The sequence below is a fragment of the Hemitrygon akajei genome, chromosome 3 (genome assembly GCF_048418815.1).
Source record: "Hemitrygon akajei chromosome 3, sHemAka1.3, whole genome shotgun sequence".
NCBI lineage: Eukaryota > Metazoa > Chordata > Chondrichthyes > Myliobatiformes > Dasyatidae > Hemitrygon > Hemitrygon akajei.
In genome coordinates, this window is record NC_133126.1 from 202498350 (window position 1) to 202519749 (window position 21400).

Genomic DNA, 21400 nt, shown 5'->3' on the forward strand with positions numbered 1-21400 from the left:
CATTTTATATTCACCTTCAACTGGGATTCCTGAATGCGTTATTTCTCTCGATGCGGAGAAAGCATGTGATTGTATAGAGTGGAACTGCCTCTTTGCAGTTTTAGAAAAAATTGACTTTGGTCAAAGTTTTATCTCTTGGATCAAATTGCTGTATCTGTGTCCTACCGCCTCTGTTTTGACTAATTTTCAGCAATCCCAACTATTTAACCTCAAACGTGGCACCAGTCAAGGAAGCCCTTTAAGTCCCGTTCTCTTTGATTTGGCTATAGAACCTCTGGCGATAGCATTCCGAAGCTGTCCTGAACTGACTGGGATTTGGAGTCGGGTTGTTGAGCATAAAGTTTCTCTTTATGCTTACGATCTATTACTTTTTCTTTCAAATCCGTCCACATCCTTAGCTCCAATGTTTTCACTTCTTGATCAATTTAGCCAGTTTTCTGGCTATAAACTTAATTTACATAAGAGTGAACTTTTCCTAATTAATAAAGAAGCACAAGTATTAGCATTTCGTGACCTCCCCTTTAAAGTAGTTCATAATCAATTTACTTACCTTGGGATGACAGTTACAAGGAAATTTAAGGATCTTTTTCGGAAAATTTTGTCAATCTTTTATATACTACAAAACAGAGTCTGCCACAATGGTCACCTCTATCTATGAACTTGGTAGGTCGTATTAATGTTGTTAAAATGTATGTTCTCCCTACATTTTTATATTTATTTCAATCTATCCCAATTTTTATTCCTAAAACCTTTTTTTTTGATTCTTTAGACTCTATTATTTTGTCATATCTGTGGAAGAATAAGCGTTCTAGACTTAATAAAGTTTATCTTCAAAAATCTAAATAAGAGGGTGGCATGGCCTTACCTAACTTTCGTTTATACTATTGGGCAGCTAACATACGTTGCACTACCTTTTGGTCTTTTTTTCATAGCCAATCCGAGTGCCCTAATTGGGTGGAAATGGAGTTGAATTCCACTAAAGATCTATCTATTGCTGTACTTCTTGGTTCTGAACTCCCTAGTAGTTTCTCTAGACAAATTGTTAATCCTCTTGTCAGACACACTTTGCGAATATGGGCCCTGTTTAGGAAATTTTATGGTTTTTATGTTTTTTCCCTTTCTAGTCCTATCTTGCATAATCATATTTTTTACCTACTATGTATGACTCAACATTCTATGATCGGTATAGGAAGGGCATTAGACATTTTGAAGATCTTTTTATCGATAATCGCTACGCATCCTTTCAACAGCTTTCTGCTAAGTTCAATCTGCCTAATGCCCATTTTTTTAGACATCTCCAAATTAGACACTTTATCAATCTTTTAATTCCTAGCTTCCCTGAAATGCCCGAGAAATATGTTATGGATTTCTTTCTGTCTATTAATCCACTGGGTAAAGGTTTAATATCATTTATTCGTGATAAATTAGCATCCTTACGGCGTGCCCCTGTGGATAAAATTAGATTGGCTTGAGAGCATGATTTAAATATCTCTTTCTCTGATGAGATTTGGGAATCAATTCTCAAATCGGTCAATTCAACCTCTCGTTGTGCTCGCCATTGCCTTTTACAGTTTAAGATTGTTCATAGAACCCATATGTCCAAATCTAAATTATCCCGATTCTACACTAATATTAGTCCTCTTTGTGATAAATGCAAAAGGGGCGAGGCTTCTCTTATTCATATGTACTGGTCCTGTCCTAGTTTAGAGAAATTTTGGAAAGATGTTTTTATAACTTTATCCTGTATTCTGAATCACCACTTAGAACCTAACCCCTTAATTGCTCTGTTTGGTTTTTTGAGTGATACAGATATACGTTTAAGTTCGACTAAGTGTCGAATATTATCTTTTGCTTCTCTCCTGGCTAGACGTCTAATCCTCCGTAGATGGAGAGATGTTGCCCAGCCCACGCATGCTCAATGGCTTAATGATATTACGTCCTGTTTAGACCTTGAAAAAATCCATTCTTCAATTCTTAATTCGGATATAAAATTTCATAAGGTCTGGGGACCTTTTATTGAGTATTTTCATAACTTTCCTCTTAATTAAGTTTTTTTTTCAATCCCTTACTTTCAGCTCTTTTTTTTTGGTAGTAGGCATTATTATCTTCTGTTTTCAAGTGTATTTACAGTTTTGGGGGTTTGAATGTCCAGATTTATATTCTCTACATTTTGTCGTGGTTGGTCTGGAGTTTTTTTTTGTTGTGGGGCGTGGGGATGATACTAACTTTACATGACTTCATTTGGGTGTTTTCTCAATTATCTTTTTTGTATTATATTATTATTGTATGTTTATTTTGCACTGTATTAATTTCCTATTTTGTTTTGGGGTTATTTTTTATTTGTAGTGTTGTAGAAAATGCATTACAGAAAAAAAGACACTTTCTCCTGTGGTCCATCCCCCACAACAATATCCAAAGCAGGATACTTACTATTTGGAGGAATGTTCCCCCGGGGTGTTCTGCGCTAATTGCATATTCAAATTTCAAATCCTCTTGACAGAGAAACAGCTGCTCGCCTCCTCCAAGTTAGGGCTAACTAATTCGCTGCAACTTTAGTAGTTGAATTACTACGTTATATTTACTGATAATGGTTCCTGAAGGAACGTAAAATTTCGACTAGTCCATGTGTCGAGAAGTGTCAAGGTACAATTAGTTGGGTAGTTCTAAGTGGATGCGAAATTCTCGTCCACTTTAGTAACTTAGATAGTGGGTTTAAAAGAATACAAAACCATCGCAGGCTTAGAGAATCGCCCAGGAAAAAAGGCAACGGTTCATTCCAATTGTTCTGTCTGCTTATTTATTTACTTTTCTTTTCGTTCTGAAATGATTGGGTTTTATAGTACGCCAATACTTCATCAGATGTTGAAGGAATTTCACGTGTTGGGTGTAGATTCTGTATATTTTATATTAAGAGTCAGTGTGGAACAGAATCAAATGCCCTTCAGCAGTGAATATTTCAGCACAAAAGGTGTCTGATTTTTCAGCAGGCTTGATTTAGAATTAGGTGATCACATATCCATTCTCCGTTTCAATTTTAATGCCTTTACAACACCCTTTCTGCTCTTCCATAAGTATACTGTTGTTATCTTAGTAAGTGGTGATTAGCTGCGAGATGCAAAAATATGCTAATTTACCCAGAGTTTTAAAGCAGTAATAAGACAATATTTTTAAGGATCATTTGTGATATCTCCTTTATGTAAGAGACATAACTTGACATTCTGTCAAAGTTTTGTCACTTTCTCAGGATGATGCAAAGAATTGATGATGTTTATTAATTGGCAAAGCAAAGGCAAGTATTGTTATTTAAATTATGTGTATTATCAGTGCCAGAACGTTTCCAGTTGTGGGTAGTTTTCGAATCCTATCAGCATTTTTATTATAACTTCAGCTATTTTCATATCTTGGGTGTGTGTGCGCAATGTTTACCTCGTTAATCTGTTTTATTTTTTGGTAACTGCGCGTCAAACTGTCTGACCAGAAGTTAGAACAAATATTCATTATTTCTATGTTTAATGGCAATTGGATGCATGGTTTGGTGACATTCAGGTGCGATGAATTTAGTTTTACTGTTCTCGATAAACCCTGTTCATTGCTTGTGAGGTGATAATTCTGTTTTCTCTGTCTAGAGTATTTCATGTATCTATGTTCTTTGGCTTTGTATGGAACAAAATTTTCTTTCAGAGTATCTGTAAGTTCTACCATGCTTTTGTTAGGTTGACTGTGCTTTCTATGGATCTTCTATTTCCTCGTACGTCCTCAGCAATTCTGATAACTTTCCTGCTCAGATTATGCACTTTATACTCTATTAGACCGACTATGTATGACCTTAATTTTACAATTATTATTGTAATTTCTTTTATTTTTATTAGTATTCCATTTTTCTCAGCTCAAGCTGCTAGAAAAGAAAGTACCGGGAGAGACATGCACGCGAGTTTTATACTTATTTATTGCTATGGCTTTCTGGCGATTTACATGACTATTTCTGTGAAGACCCAATTGCATAATGCTATTGTTTTATGCCTTTGGGATAATACCAATTCCAGATATTCCTATTGGGACAACGGATACCCTGTTCCAGTTCCGTTGTCTTCCAATTACCCCATTTAATTCAGTATATTCTTGGTATTTTTCAAAGGTAATTACTTATTAGATAGATAGATAGATAATTTATTCATCCCCATGGGGAAATTCAACTTTTTTTCCAATGTCCCATACACTTGCTGTAGCAAAACTAATTACATACAATACTTAACTCAGTAAAAAAATATGATATGCATCTAAATCACCGTCTCAAAAAGCATTAATAGCTTTTAAAAAGTTCTTAAGTCCTGGAGGTAGAATTGTAAAGCCTAATGGCATTGGGGAGTATTGACCTCTTCATCCTGTCTGAGCAGCATTGCATCGATAGTAACCTGTCACTGAAACTGCTTCTCTGTCTCTGGATGGTGCTATGTAGAGGATGTTCAGAGTGATCCATAATTGACCGTAGCCTACTCAGCGCTCTTCGCTCAGCTACCGATGTTAAACTCTCCAGTACTTTGCCCACGACAGAGCCCGCCTTCCTTACCAGCTTATTAAGACGTGAGGCGTCCCTCTTCTTAATGCTTCCTCCCCAACACGCCACCACAAAGAAGAGGGCGCTCTCCACAACTGACCTATAGAACATCTTCAGCATCTCACTGCAGACATTGAATGACGCCAACCTTCTTAGGAAGTACATTATACATATTTTATACATATTTTAGAAACTTATATTTTCTCAGCTCATGTTGGTAAAGCCTGAGTTGCGGGCATACTCCCGCACGATCATTTCTGGACATTTCTAGAAATGAGCGTGCTGGTGTTTATTTTTGTGGTTTTCAGATGATTTAAGCAGAAATGTGAGCCCGAATTGCTTAATACTATTGTGTACTTGGTTTGCTATGACACTTGCTGTATATATTATTATCGGAACAATGTAAGCCCAGTTCATGCCTTAAGACTTTAAATTGTCATGTTTAATTTAGATATTTCTGATGGTTCTCAATTAACTGTTTTCTATAAATTATGCGTGTATAGAATGGCTATATCTATCAAATTCGTGCTTGCTTTTCCAGTATTAATACATCTGGATATTTCTTCTGAATCTTCCTGTCTGAAATAATGCATCGCTCGTAATATTGTTCGTCAGTGGTTTGATCGAGGCACGACTGCACAGGCGCGTGGTGTCAGTCAGTTAGAACAGCGAGAAGAGATTACAAGGAAACATCTTTATAGAGTGGGAATTACAGGAACGGGAGACGGAGTAGAGGGGACAGAGTAGGGGGACATTCCTTCAAAGGAGCGTCAGCATAACGGGTCGAGGCGAGGAGGGTTGCCTTAATAGAATACAGACAAGAAGTATGTGTGTGAGGCTGGTGTTATGGGCTCAGTGTCTGGTGTGGGAAGTCCTGGAGACTCCCAGCATCTCGGTATGCGCCAGGTTCGTCGTGCTGCCGCACCTTAGAGACCTCGTTAGAGAACCTGAGATGCAGCTCGATGATCTTCTTCTAGTCAGGAGGTGATCGATAGTCGTTGTTGGCAGGTCGTCACACGGGTCGTCGGGAGACAGATAAGTGAGTAACAGTCAAGAGAGGGAAGCACCGTCAAGAGCGGTTAGAGAATTTTCCTGTTACTGTCTCGCTTAGCAATAAGTACTCCGCCTTGAATACTGTTGTAGAGGGGATTACCTGAGGGAAGCAACTGGCAAAGAGTCTGGCCTTGTGGTTCAGAAGGGCAGGAAAAGGGAAATGCTAGCAGTAGCGATAAGAGACTTTGTAATTAGAAGTATAGACCGGCGATTCTGCGGACGCAGTGAAGAAGCACGTGTACGATATCCTGAAGCAGGGAAGAGAACAGCCAGAAGTCGTGGTACATATTGGTGCTCATGACATAGGTACGAAAAGGGAGGAGGTCCTGAAGACAGACTACAGGGAGTTAGGAAGGAGTTTGAGAAGCAGGACGACAAAGGTAGTAATCTCGGGATTACTGCCTGTGCAACTTGACAGTGAGTATAGGAATAGAATGAGGTGAAGGATAATTGCGTTGATGAACAGGTGGGACGTACAAAAAAGGACAGGATTCACTTGAATTCCCAGGAATACCAATATTCCGGCGGGGAGGTTTGCTAAGGCTTTTGGGGAGATTTTAGATTAGAATTGCTGGGCGGGGGGCGGTGAGAACAGAGCTGAAAGAGGGAGGAAGTTGCGGTTGGAGCACAAATAGGGAAAGTTTGGAAACTGTGCGAGATCGAGGATAGGAAGGTCACAGAAAAGGGACGCACTCAGACCAATGGTTTGAGAAGTGTCTATTTTAATGCAAGGCGTATTATGAACAAAGCAGCCGAGCTTCAAGCATGGATCAGTACTTGGAGCTATGATGTTGCGGACATTACAGAGACTTGAATGGTTCAGGGGCAGGAATGGTTACTTCGAGTGCCAGGTATTAGATGTTTCGGAACGGACAGGAAGGGAGGCACCAGAGGTGGGGACGTGACACTATTGTTCAATGTTCTTGACGTAGCTGCAGAAAAGGAAGAGATCATGGAGAGATTATATACGGAGTCTTTTGGGAGGAAATTAAGAATAGAAAGAGGTCAATAACTCTACTGGGTGTTTTATATAGATCACCCAACTGTAGCCAGGATATCGAGTAGCAGATTGGGAGACAAATTCTGGAAAGGTATAATAATAACAGGGTTGTCGTGGACGGAGATTTTCCCAAATATCGATTGGAATCTCCCTAGACAGAGGGTTTTAGATGGGGTAGAGCTTGTTACGTGTGTCCAGGAAGATTCTTCACACAATATGGAGCGAGTAAGGGGAAATATGATGCTATCAGTCAGGAACTTGAAGCATAAATTGGGTATAGATGTTCTGAGGGAAATGTACGGAAGAAATGTGGCAAATATTCAGGGATAATAGCGTGCAGTTTTGTGTAAGTATGTTCCAAAGAGTCAGAGGAAGAATGGTAGAGTACAAGAACCGTGGTGTACAAAGGCTGAAGTAAATCTAGTCTAGAAGAAATGAAAACATTACGAAAGGTTGAAAAAACAATGTAATAATAGAGCTCTGGAAGATTAAAAGGCTGGTAGGAAGGATTTTGAGGATGAATTTAGTAGTGCCAGAAGTGGCCATGACAAAGCCTTGGCGGTCAGGAATAAGGACAGCCCCGAAGTATTCTACAATTATGTGTAGAGCAAGAGGATAAGACGTCAGAGAAGGTGACCAATCAAATGCGACAGTGGAAAAGTGAGTATCTAACCTGAGGAGGTAGCAGAGGTATAATAAATACTTTGCTTCAGTATTTACAAAGGATAACGACGTTGGCAATTGTAGGGATAACTTACAGCAGGCAGAAAGAAAGCTTGAGCATTTAGATATTAAGAAAGCGGATGTGCTGGAGCTTTTGCAAAGCATCAAGTTGGATATGTCACTGGGAACTAATGAGATATAACACAGGCTCGCGTGGGAGGAGAGGGAGGAGATTGCTGAGAAATGGCGATGGTACTTGCATCCTCAATGGGAACAGGAGAGTTTCCGGAGGATTGGAGGGTTGATGATGTTCTTTCCTTATTCAAGACAGGGCCTAGACCAGTGTGTCTTAATTCAGTGGTTGGTAAGTCGATTGAGTAGATCGTGAGAGGCAGCATACATAAATTTGTAGACTAATAATATAATTAGGAATAGTCAGCGTGGCTTTGTCAAAGGAAGATCGTCCCTTACGAGCCTGATTGATCTTTTTGAGGATGTAATTAAACACATTGATGAAGTTAGAGCGGTCGATGTAGTGTACATGGATATCAGCAAGGCATTTAATAAGGTACAGCATGCAAGGCTTATTCAGAAAGTAAAGGGGCATGGGATCCCATGGGACATTACTTTGTGGATCCAGGTCTTGCTTGCTCACAGAAAGCAAAGAGTGGTTGTAGACGGGTCATATTCTCTATGGAGGTCGGTGACGAGCGGTGTGCCTCAGGGATCTATTCTGGGACCTCTACTCTTCGTGATTTGCATAAGTGACCTAACTGAGGAAGTGGAGGTATGGGTCTGTAAACTGCCTGATGACACCAAGGTTGGGGGTGTTGTGGATAGTTTGGAGGAGAGTCAGAGGTAACAGCAGACATTGATAGGATGTAAAACTGGGCTGAGTAGTGGCAGATAGAGTTACATCCAGATAAGAGTGAAGTGGTTCATTCTGGTCCATTCTATTAGGAGCCGAGAAGAACTGTTGCAGGCTTAAAGGAACCTAGTCAGACCTCACTTGGAGTACTGTCTCTGGCTTGGTAGCTTCACTACAGGAAGAATGTGGAAACCACAGAAAGGGTGCAGAGGATGATTTGCAATGATGTTTCCTGGATTGGCGAGCATGCCTTATGAGAATAGGATGAATGAAACAGGCGTTTGACCTTGGCGCAACGGAGATCTGATAGAGATGACCTGCTAGAAGTGTATAAGACGATGAGAGACATTGATTGCGTGGATAGTCAGTGGCTTTTTTTCCCAGGAATGACATGGCTAGCAGGAGGGAGCACAATTTTATGGTGCTTGGAAGTAGGTACAGAAGCAATGTCAGGGAAAATTAGTGGGCTACGTGTAACCCGACATATTTTATAAAGTACGTACATGTGGGCACAGCATTGTGGGCCAAAGGGCCTGTATAGGTTTTCTATGTTTCTATGTTTCCAAATCTCCATAAAGTCAACAGAAAGAAAATAGAACAACAACTAAATATCACTAACATATTCTAAAACTTTCTAGCAATTGAGATTTCAGTATGCCTGGCTATGCCCGTAAGGTATCTTTCAGCGTACATGTGATAAATAAATATGTGTCTACTATAAATCTGAATGTAATTGCTGAAGCACGTGAAATATTTCAATTGGAATGAATAAATACAGCATTCTGTAGCAGTGAGTTGGACAAGCGACATTTGCTGGAAATCTTGAGTAACGGAGAATACTGAAATTGTCATGAGACACATTGAGCATCTCAGGGGCCTGAAAGACCGAGGCCGTGTCATGACATCATCAGAAATAAGAGAGGAACATAATTCAAAATGGCCTGTTGACTAAAGAAATAGCTCCTGTCTGTGATCGTGAACCACTGTAGATCGTCTGCACTAGCAAACAGAATAGAAATAAAATGTTTTCAGGTCAGTTGTTAAATTGTATAACGGCCATGTACTGGAATTGGATTATTATGTATACTGAAGTGAAGGCCAATCGGGTTCTACAATTCGGAGTCGCCACGGAAATCTGCAACAGCATGGTATACTTTATAAATACTTAAAAATGAACGATTGAAAGTAACAGTCAATTAAATTATATTTTATGTGATATGATTTCATGAATACTTTAGACTGCAATGATAAGAGATAGTATGTTCTGTGATGTTAGAATAAAACTTGCTATCACTGGTGCATTGAATGAAATTACAAAGGAGCAGAGCGGATCTATCTAATTTTGAATACTTCAAACAAGGTTCAAGATGTTCAACTTTGAATTTCCCTCAGTATGGTATATTTACAAGAATGCAGCTTAAAGCACATCTGTGAACAGGTCCACAGAAGTGTTCTCGGCTTTAAAGTTCATATCATATTGTTTTTGTGTATTTACTGCATCGTACACGCTGTGCCACGAACAAAATATTGAAATTAACTCACGAACCCCAAAATTCATTAATAGTATACATGCATATTAAAATATATATGTGATTGCTCCATCCATGAATCGTTCACCCCTTATTCATTATTAACTACATAATTGATGCAATCTATTTCAGATCCTTCAACGTGGTCTGAGTCATCGTATTCCTTATAGTTTGCCAGGTTTCCTCTGGTCAACGCAGTTCGGACACTCACTTGCAGTACACTGCATTTATTGTTTTTGCTTTTCCTTTCTGATAACAGCCGCAGTGGATATTCGCAAGAGTTTATAATTTAATTGATTATGACCAGCTTGGTCACCAATGATATGTATGTGCAAATGTTGTGTACAATATACCAATATGAAATGTTGAACAACGCCGATTTCCGAATTGTATTTTACAGTGGATAACTGGCATTTACGGCTTGTCAATGGAGAGGGCCGATGTGATGGTCGAGTGGAGGTTTATCACAGCGGTGTCTGGGGCAGAGTTACTGATGATTTATGGGATTTTAAAGACGCAGATGTAGTATGCAAACAGCTGGAGTGCGGCTCCGCAGTAAACGTTTACAACCACAGCAAGTATGGAATCGGGAAAGGGCCAGTGATAATAAATAACGTCAGTTGCATTGGGAATGAGTCCTACCTCTGGAACTGCACTTTCACACAGGCGAACCATTTACCTATCGGTGATGATGTTGGTGTGTTTTGTTCTGGTAAGAACATTTCATTCCTTCATAAAATATTCCTGTTGTACAGTTAGAGAATATTCGTATATCATGCCATACATCGACTTCAAATGTATCCCATTTGCTGTTGTCTTGTGAAAAATGCAATCAAGCTTATAAGACAGAATATTTTCCGTACAATAACGAAGGTTATTCTATTGACAAAGGAAGCGACTATCTCCTTATCACTATTACTGTTCAACTTTGCACAATGCAGTCGCAATGAAGGGTGTCGGTCCGAACGCTGGGCCCTGTGTCCCTCCCTTTGGTTGTTTCCTGACCTACTGAGTTCCTCCAGCGTTTTGTGATGTGTTACTCTGCATTTCCAACAACTCGATAACATCTTTTATATAACACATTCTCGAATCACGTTATCTAGGGAGGTAATAAATCGATACATTATCGCCATCGTGGGGGGAACGAAGGTGATCTAATTCAAGTTCACAATCACATTGTAAGCGCAAGGGTATTCCCTGCTAAATAAAGAAAGGAGGCGTGTACTTCTGAGATGTCAGCTTGTTTATAAAACAAAAACACAGATTGGAAGAAATTAAGAGTAATTGCAGTTCCAGGAAGTGCAGTGAAATGTTGAAAGGATGTGCACAATATGTAATCCTTCACTAATATCCTCAATTCGGAATGCTTTGCACGTGGTTGCTTATAGACCTTGCTCCAATCCCATTCGGGAGGCAGCTACGTAGTATCCTCTCCAAACTGTAAGAATGATCAAAACCTCCAGTCACCAACTCAGCACTCCACACAACAAAAGACCACAATTGTATGATCTCCTGCCAGGCCAGATTCACTTTATGTGCAGATACCCCTGTGCCAAGCTTCACATCATGGAGAGACAATTATATCTATTGTGTAGTTTTATTTCTGTGCAGTTTATCTGATTGCATTTTTACTGCATCTGATGTAGAGTAACAATTATTGCGTTCCCCTTTTCAACTGTATATTGCAAATTAAATTATAGGTATCTTGAACTTCAACCTGAACTTGAGCTTAAAGATTGCAATCAGCAATGGTCTTCCCTCTCCTTCCTTTTGCGAATTTATATTACACAGAGTATTGAAGTTACAATTGACAATTATCATTTCAGACAGCTTGATTGCAAACGTTGAGAAGTTGTTTTCAAAGATCTAACACATTTACTGATAGTATTTCGTACTGCAGATTATATTCCGGTAAGGCTGGTGAATGGCAGAAGTCGTTGTGCTGGAAGGGTAGAAGTTTATTACAACGGAATCTGGGGGACCGTCTGCGATGATGATTGGGACTTAATAGATGCACATGTTGCCTGCAAAGAACTGAATTGTGGGTATGCTGTTAATGCCACGAAGTCCAGTTGGTTCGGCCAAGGTTCTGGTCCTATCTGGATGGACATCCTCAAGTGTTCAGCGAATAATTCGGCCTTATGGAAATGTCTGGAGAGTCCATGGGGCGAGAACGATTGCATTCACAAAGAAGATGCAGGAGTAATCTGTTCCGGTGAGTGCTCCCTTAAGACATGCCGTTATGTATTCCTTTAATGTGATGAAGTCTGTCTTTGACATACCTGTGTCGTTAAAATTCTTATCATGTCTTCTTATTGATTAATCACCAGCATCAGTAATGTTACTCTCAAAAACAACAATGATTCGAACGGTAACTACAAATAAGCTGTAAAATATTACAATCAAACAATGTCGTTGTAAAATACACAAATAATAACTGATAATAATTCTCTCTCTCTCTCTCTCTCTCTCTCTCTCTCTCTCTCTTTCTCTCTCTTTCTCTCTCTCTCTCTCTCTCTCTCTCTCTCTCTCTCTCTCTCTCTCTCTCACTCTCTCTCTCTCTCTCTCTCTCTCCATCAGAATATACGATAGTTCGCGTGGTAGTAGTGGTAAAACTTTACCACTTTTTAGAACCTTAAAGTCGATTACTGTTTGACAACCTTAGGTCAATGTTGAGGCTTGATAAGAAGCATGCAGTAATGTGAGCAGTTTCGGGCCCATTATCTAAGAACATTTGTCCTGACATTGGAAAACATGCAGAGTAGACTCAGGCAAAGTATCCCGGGAATGGAAGGGTTAAGAAATAACTGAGTGACCTGCCGCTTTTGTTGTCTCCGATGCAATTCGACCTGAGAACAGCGAAGTTTAGAATGGAGTATCCGGCCAGGTGACAGAGCATAAACCCCCATGTTCGGCTCCTATTGTTGACGAACTCCCCTTTTCAGGGGTCGAGCGAGATTGAAAGCAGAGAGTGCGATAACTGCGGGTTCGGTACCGTCTTTCTGCGTTTGAGCGAGGCCTCTCTGCCTGTCGCTTATTTTGCTGGAGGAAGGTGCAGGAATCGTGGGCTTTAGGCAAGATTTTATCAACACATATTTGAGATTGTATTCTTTTTAGAGGACTTTGAAGTTCATGTTATATGTGCCTATATCTGCTGGTTACTGTTTTTTTTTTTCATTGCTAAAGTCTGTGTTTAGTTCGGGGCAAAATGACTCGCTGGCTTCCAGTCAATGTCCGTCGCAAAAATAAATTAAACTGATCTGAACTGATCTAAACTGGACATTTTTTGGTCTGAGCAGTTTAATGTTTAATGTTCTGTGTTTTATTTGTTTGTTGTTGTTTTTATCGTTTACGCAGTTTATTTCAGTTTGCGCGTTGGGTGTTTGATGTTTTCTGTGAACGAAGCCCATGGATGTTTTAAAAAATTTCATTTTGGTTAGTTTCTGTGGGAAAACAAATGTCAGAGTTGTATAATACTTCCATCGTTTATAATAAATGCGTTTTAATACTGCCAATCCTTGATCGAATTTAGAAGAATGAAGGGTATCTTTCGAATTTCTCATCATCTTTCGAATATTGGAAGATGTACTCTGCAAATTTGGAAGGATGCCTCCATTAGTCGCGGAATGTTCGACTAAATAGCAAGACTGAGAATAGATGAGCATCAGGTAAAATCAGATTTGACGAAGGATTCCTTTAGCCAGAGGTTGCTAATCTGTGGAATTCATTGTCGAAATGGCTGTGGAGGCAAAGTCGTTGAGTATACTTTAAGCGGAGGTTGATAGTTACTGCATGTCTCGAGGAGTCAAAGCTAACGGAGAGAAGCAAGGAGAACTAGGTTGAGAGGGATGCACTGGCAGAGCAGACCCGGACCTAGTGGTTTGATTCCCCTCAGTCTTATGGTCTGATGGTTATCGAGACGGAAGGGAGAAATAGAGGTAGCAGATATGTACCGATAAAATTCTGAACATGTGTCTAATCTGAACGACGTGCGCTCAAAATAAGTATGAAACAATTGGTCTGTAAGGTCGAAAGGCAACACCACTCTCCAAGCTGACATTATATTGTTTTATAAAAAACCACGTTGTGTTACAAGTCTTAGTGTATACAGATGATCAATCAATGTCTGTTCTTTCCTTATTTCTGATGGAATGTTGCACTAACTACTTTGGCTCAATTATTACTCTGGGGCGTGATGGGTTGCAAAGCATGGGGAGCTTCCAGTTCCTTGCGGACGAATTCAACAGGTTATAGGGGACAGTACAAACATATCAGAATAGATTTGCAGTAATTCTACCTTGCTCACAAAGTACACTGCAAAAGCTGTGGTCAAATCAACAAGTAGAAACAAGCTGGATGAACTCAGCTGGTCGGGCAGCATCCGTTGAAATAAGCAGTCAACGTTACTGGCAGAGATCCTTCGTCAGGACTGAAGAAGGAGAGGACAGAAGCCCCATAAAGAAGGTGGGGGGGGTGGAAATACAATCAGAGGAACATCAAGTTCTGGGTGAGGGGATGCAAGGAGGGGATAGGCAGGAGAGGTGAAGAAGGAATTTAAGGGAAAAGCACTATGAGTAGTAGAAGAAGGCAGAATCATGAAAGAGGTGATAGGCAGCAAGAAGAGGAGACAGAGTGAATGTGGAATGGGGGAAAGGAGAGGGAGGGATTTACTGGAAGTTGGAGCATTGGATGTTCATACCAAGGGGCTGGAGACTACCCAGACGGTATATGATGTGTTGCTCCTACAACCTGAGTTTGGCCTCATCATGGCAGTAGAGGAGGCTATGTATTGACATATCTGAATAGGAATGTGAAGCAGAGTTGAAGTGGGTGGCAACCGAGAGATCCTCTCTGTTATGGCAGACGGAGCGGAGGTGCTTGATGAAGCGGTCCCCCAATCTGCGTCCGGTCTCACTCAGTCCGTCCCTGTGGCTCAGAACTGCAGGTATCTGAATACGATACAGCAGGGGAGTGTACAGTCAGGAGTCATATCGACGACTCTGTGGAAGCAAAAATGAAGGACGGACTGCAATTTGCCGCCCTGTTGCGAAGGTCTGCGATGTTTTTTGATGCATCCTGAATATCCTGAAAATGGGGAGTGAGCAGCCGGAAATCGTGGTACATATTGCTACCAACAACAGAAGTAGAAAAAGAGAGGTGGACCTGTAAAAAGAATATAGGTAAGTACGAAAGTAACGTGATCTCAAAGATCGTAATCTCAACATGACTTCCTGTAGCTGGGGACAGTTAGGGTAGGAATAGTATGAGGTGGAAGATAAATGCTTGTCAAATGAATTGGAACAGGATGAAAGGATTTGGACTTCTGGATAACTGTGACTTCTTCTTGAATTTGCGGGACCTACACATTCTGCAATCCGAGTCGGAACAATAATCTTGAAGCGAGATATACTAGAGCATTTGGGAGTGGTTTAAACAAATATGGCAGGGAATGGGAGCCAAGATGATAGAGTTGAGGATAAGCCATCAGGTTTACAAGAAGAGGATGAGTGCAAAAAAAAAAAAATCCAAGGAAGGACAGGCTAGTGACTGGGTACAAATACAGACAGAGTGAATAGTTAAATTGTAGCGAAGAAGCAAAATTCAAAAGGGCGAAGTAGTCAGGAGTTAAGGTATTGTATGTAATTGTGCTTTGCATTCAGAATCTGGTGACTAACTCGTGGCGCAATTGGTTGTGGGCCTCACTGAGTCATAGCTGAAAGACGGTCATGACTGGGAGCTGAACATCAAAGGATATACTGCGTATCGACAGGACAGGCCGGAAGGTATAGGCCGTGGTGTGCTTCTGTTCATAACAGATGGAGTTAAATCTTTTGAAGGACGTGACATAGGGTCAGAGAGGGTTGATTCTTTGTGGGTGGAGTAAAGAAATTGCAAGAGTGAAAAACCCATTATGGGCTTCAAAATAGTTGCAAGCTTTGGGGTTTAGGATTCAAACGCAACTGATAAAGGCATGTAATAGGGTAATAACAAAATTGTAGTGGGGGAGTTCCATATGCAAATGGAATGGGACATTCAGTCTGGAGGTGGATCGCAAGAGAGGGAATTCGTTGAATGCCAATGATATGGCTTTTTGCAGCAGCTTGTGCTTGAGCCTGCTCGGGGAAAGTTTATCTTAGATTGGGCGTTATCTTATTATCTTACTTGGGAGCTTAACGTAAAATAAATTTAGGAAGCAGTGATTGAATACATACTGTGATTTGACAGTGAGAAGCATAAGAGACGTGTACCATTTCACAATGAAATACAGAGTATTTCAAAGGCATGAGACCGGAGCTTGCCGAGGTGGATTGGACTATGATACTGTCGGGAATGACGGCAGAGCAGAAATGGCTGACCATTCTAGAATAGTTCACCAGATGCAGGATAGATGTATCCCACAGAAGAAGAAGTTCTCAGCTTGCACGTGTAGCAAACCTGGTTTACAAAGAATGTGAAAGAGTACATAAAAACAAGCTAAGAGAAAATTTGATGATTGGAAACTTTTAAAATACAACAAAGGCAACCACAATGCTACAAGATGGGAAAAGATGAAACATGAGGGAAGATCTGCCAATAATATGAAACAGGAAACCAAATATATTTATTCGGTTATATAAGACTATATGGGGGGGGGGGGGTGGTTGAGGGAGTTAGAATAGGAAGTCTTCGGCGATAACGGTCGAGGCGAGGAGAATTGCTTGTGAAGCATACGAATAGGAAATATGTCTGTGAGGCAAGTGTTCTGTACGGGGTGTCAGATGTGGGATGTCCGGGACACTCCCAGCTGCATGTCCTGATGATTCAGCTCGATGTCATTCGTTTGGTCAAGGAAAGTGACGAGGTTATAGATTGAAGCTATAGCCAAGTAGTTACATTGGGTCCTCAGGAGACAGATAAGTGTGTAACTGTCAGGAGAGGGAAAGGCATGAGTCAGATAATATAGAGTACTCCTGTGGATGCCCCCCTTAACAATAAGTACTCTTGTTTGAGAACTGTTCCAGGGTGGGGGAGAAGCGACCTACCATTGGGAAACTTCTGTGGCCACGCCTCTGGCAGAGCGTCTGGAGAGCAAGAGATTAGGCAGCTGCAGCAGGCAAACATTCTGTTACTTTCTTAATCCGTCGTGTCGTTGTGGTCATTCAGCTGTGGCCCCTCTGTTTTTTAGCTAGACAGTTCTTCTGTGGTGTACTCGTCACTCTGGCATGAGTGGACACACACACAAGTCCCCACCGGCTCTGCCGTCACACTGTGAGCTTTATTGTCCGATCTCCTGATACGGTCTCCGAAGCCCCCAACTAACTGTGGGTTCGCAACACTCAGTCAATGTCCACTGGTGTGTCTGAAGGGTGTCTCCCCAGATCTGTCTTTTATCCCAACTAACGGGGTCTCAGCCATCAATCAATTCTAAATGACTGTGTCCATCAAATCAGGCCACACCTGCTGTCTCATGAGGAATGTTAACGAGCAAAGTAAAGTCCTTGTAGTGAAAAGAAAATAATCCAGGAAGACTCAAAATACAATAAATCAACAGTCTCTCTCTCCCTTTTATCTGTAGTCGATGTTCCTCTCTCTGTGTTTCCATCTCTCTCTCTCATGAGCAGCATAGCAACACTAATAGTTTGTGGTTCTCGGGGGGGGGGGGGACGTTTAACTCTGTACCACATTTTCCATCAGGTTTGTTCCTCACATGCGACAGTGAGTGTATTAATAGAGTGAGCTGGAGGTTTAGCGCATGGTGAAGGAATTGCAGCAGGAGGCAGAGATGCAGTTTTCTTTATCATTGGGACCTACTTTGTAGCAGGCATAACCTGCACAAAAATGATGGGTTGCACTTGAATCCTAGGGAGATTAATATCGTGGCCGGTAATTTTATTAAAAATTTTGGGGAGATTTTAAACCAGAATCTCAAAAAGGTATGTCTATTTTAATCCAAGGAGTATCATGAACAAAGCAGATGAGCTCGGAGCGTCTATCAGTACTTGGAGCTGGCCACTACAGAGACTTGTATGGCCCAAAGGCAGAAATAGCTATTTAGAGTTCAGGCCTTTAGAAACCTAGAAATCTTACATCACAATATAGACCCTTCGGCCCACACAGTTGTGCAGAACATAACCCCACCTTAGAATTTACTAGGCTAATCTATGGCCCTCTATTTTTATCGAGTTCCATGTACCTATCCAAAATCCTTTCTAAAGACACTATTGTATCCACCTTCACCACCGTTGCTGGCAGCTTCTTCCACGCACTCACCACTGCCTGAGTTAAAAGAAAATACCCCTGACATTTCCTCTGTACCTATTTTCCAGCATCTTAATCTTGTGTCCTCTTGTGCAACCATTTTAGTCCTGCGAAAAAACCACTGACTATCCATGCGATCAATGACTATCATCATCTTATATACCTCTATCACGTTACCTCTCATCCTCCTTTGCTCCAAGTAGAAAAGGTCGAGTTCACTCAACCTATTCTCATTAGGCACACTCCCCAATGCAGGTAACATCCTTGTAAATCTCCTCTGCACCATTTCTATGGCTTTCACATCCTTCCTGTAGTGAGGTGAACAGAAATGAGCACAGTACTCCAAGAGGGATCTGTCCAGGGTCCTGTGTAGCTGCAATATTACCTCTCGGCTCCTAAATTCAATTCCACGATTGATGAAGGCCAATACACCACACGCCTTCTTAACCACAGAGTCAATCTGCACATCTGTTTTCAGTGTCCTATGGATTCAGACCCCAAGATCCCCTGATCCTCCACACTGTCAAGAGTCTTACCATTAATACTATATTCTGCCATCAGATTTGACCTACCAAAATGAAGTTTTGCATCCTATAAGTGCCCGACTGCAACTTCTGACACCCCTCCACATTATCCATAATACCTCTATTTTTTTCTGTCATCGGGGAACTTACTAAGCCATCCCTCTACTACCTTAAAAACGGTCATTTATAAAAATCACGAAGAGTCAGTGAGACAGAAAAATTCCTGAGGCACTCCACCGGGGACCGACCTCCATGCAGAATATGACACGTCGACAACCACTCTGTGCCTTCTATGTGCAAACCAGTCCTGTATCCACAAAGCAATAACAAACTCCACACTATCTGAACCCCTTAGTCTGGGGAGATGCCAATCAATACTTGGGAAATTAAAATCTCCCATCACAGCAAGACTGTCATTCCCGCATCTGTTTTCCTATCTTCTCCTCGATATCTCTGTTACTAAATGGCGGCCTAAAATAATGCCCAGTAAAGTTATTGCCCCCGTTCTGTTCCCAACCTCCACCCAAAGAGAATCCGTAGATAATTCCTCCAGGGTGGTCGTCTTTTCTGCAGCCGTAACACTATCTCTGATCAACAATGCCACGCCTCCACCTCTTTTGCCTCCCTTTCTGTTCTTTCGGAAACTTCTAAAACCCGGCACTTGAAGAAATTATTCATCTCCCTGAGCAATCCAAGTCTCTGTAACGGCCATCACATCATATCGCCAAGTACTGATCCACGATATAAGCTCATCCGCTTTGTTCACAGCACACCTTGCGTTAAAATAGACCCATCTCAAGCTTTCGGTCTGAACGCTTCCCTTCTGATATCACCTGCCTATCCTTCCTCTCGCACTGTCCACAAAGTTTGTCAGCTACCCTCCTCTTTTCCAGTACCTTCACTTCCAGTCCCTCCACCCAACAATTCTTGTGGAAACTCTCTCTACTAGTGTTAGCAAACCTCCCCGCCAGGATATTGGTCCACCTGCGAATCAGGTGCAACCCGTCCTTTTTGTACAGGTCTCACATGGCCCAAAAAAAGTCCCATTGATACAAAAATCTGAATCCCAGCCCCCTGCTCCAGTCGTTCAGCCACGTATTTCTCCGCCATCTCATTCTATTCTTATTCTCATTATCGCGTGGCACAAACAGTAATTACTAGATTACTACCTTTGCAGTCCTGCTTCACAACTACTTTCCAAACTCCCGGTAAACACTTTTTCAGGCACTCCCCCCTTTTCCTACTTTTAGCTGGCTTTAGATGTTTCAGAAAGGACAGGGAGGAGTCAGAACAGGTGTGGGTGTGGCTCTGCTGATCGGAGATATTGTCATGGCTGCAGTAAACGAAGAAGGCATGGAGGGATTGTCTACTGAGTCTCTATGGGTGGAGGTCAGGAACAGGAAAGGGACACAAACTCTACTGAGTGCTTTTTATAGACCATACAATAGTAACAAGGACATCGAGATGCAGTTTAGGAGACAGATTCTGGAAAGATGCAATAATAACAGAGTTATAGATGTGGGAGATGTTAAGCTCTCAAATATGGATTGGCATGTCCCTAGAGCGAGGAGTTTAGATGGGGTGGAGTATGTTAGGTGTACTCAGAAACATAGATAGAAACATAGAAAATAGTGGAGGAGTAGGCCATTCGGCCCTTCGAGCCTGCACCGCCATTCAGTATGATCATGGCCGATCATCCAACTCAGAACCCCATACCTGCTTTCTCTCCATACCCCCCGATCCCGTTAGCCACAAGGGCCATTTCTAACTTCCTCTTAAATATAGCCCATGAACCGGCCTCAACTGTTTCCTGTGGCAGAGAATTCCACAGATTCACCACTCTCTGAGTGAAGAAGTTTTTCCTCATCTCGGTCCTAAAAGGCTTCCCCTTTATCTTTAAACTGTTACCTTTCGTTCTGGACTTCCCCAACATCGTAAACAATCTTCCTGCATCTAGCCTGTCCAATCCCTTTAAAATGTTATACGTCTCAATAAGATCCCTCCTCAATCTTCTAAATTCCTGTGAGTAGAATCCTAGTCGATCCAGTCTTTCTTCATATGAAAGTCCTGCCATCCCAAGAATCATCTGGTGAATCTTCTTTGTACTCACTCTATGGCAAAAATCTCTTTCCTCAGATTAGGGGACCAAAACTGCACACAATACTCCAGGTGCGGTCTCAGCAAGGCCTTGTATAACTGCAGTAGAACCTCCCTGCTCCTGTACTCAAATCCTTTTGCTATGAATGCCAACATACCATTTACCTTTTTCACCGCCTGCTGTACCTGCATGCCCACCCTCAATGATTGGTGTACAATGATACCCAGGTCTCGTTGCACCTTCCCTTTTCCTAATCGGCCACCATTCAGGTCATAGCCTGTTTTCCTGTTCCTGCAACTAAAGTGGATAAGCTCACATTTATCCACATTAAATTGCATCTGCCATGAATTTTCCCACTCACCTCACCTATCCAAGTCATCCTGAATCCTGTTAGCATCCTCCTTACAGCCTGCACCGCCGCCCAGCATCGTGTCATCCGCAAACTTAGAGATGCTGCATTTAATTCCCTCGTCTAAATCATTAATATATATTGTAAACTACTGGGGTCCCTGCACAGAGCCTTGCAGTACCCCACTAGTCACTGCCTGCCATTCTGAAAAGTCCCATTTTACTCCCACTCTTTGCTTCCTGTCTGCCAACCAATTCTCTATCTACATCAATACCATACCCCCAATACCGTGTGCTTTAAGTTTGCACACTAATCTCCTGTGTGGGACCTTGTCAAAAGCCTTTTGAAAATCTCAATCTACCACATCCACTGGCTCTCCCCTATCCACTCTAATATATAATCTTCAATAAATTCTATAATAATTGTCAGACATGATTTTCCTTTCACAAATCCATGCTGACTTTGTCCGATGATTTCACCTCTTTCGAAATGTGCTGATTTCACATTTTGATAACCGACTCTA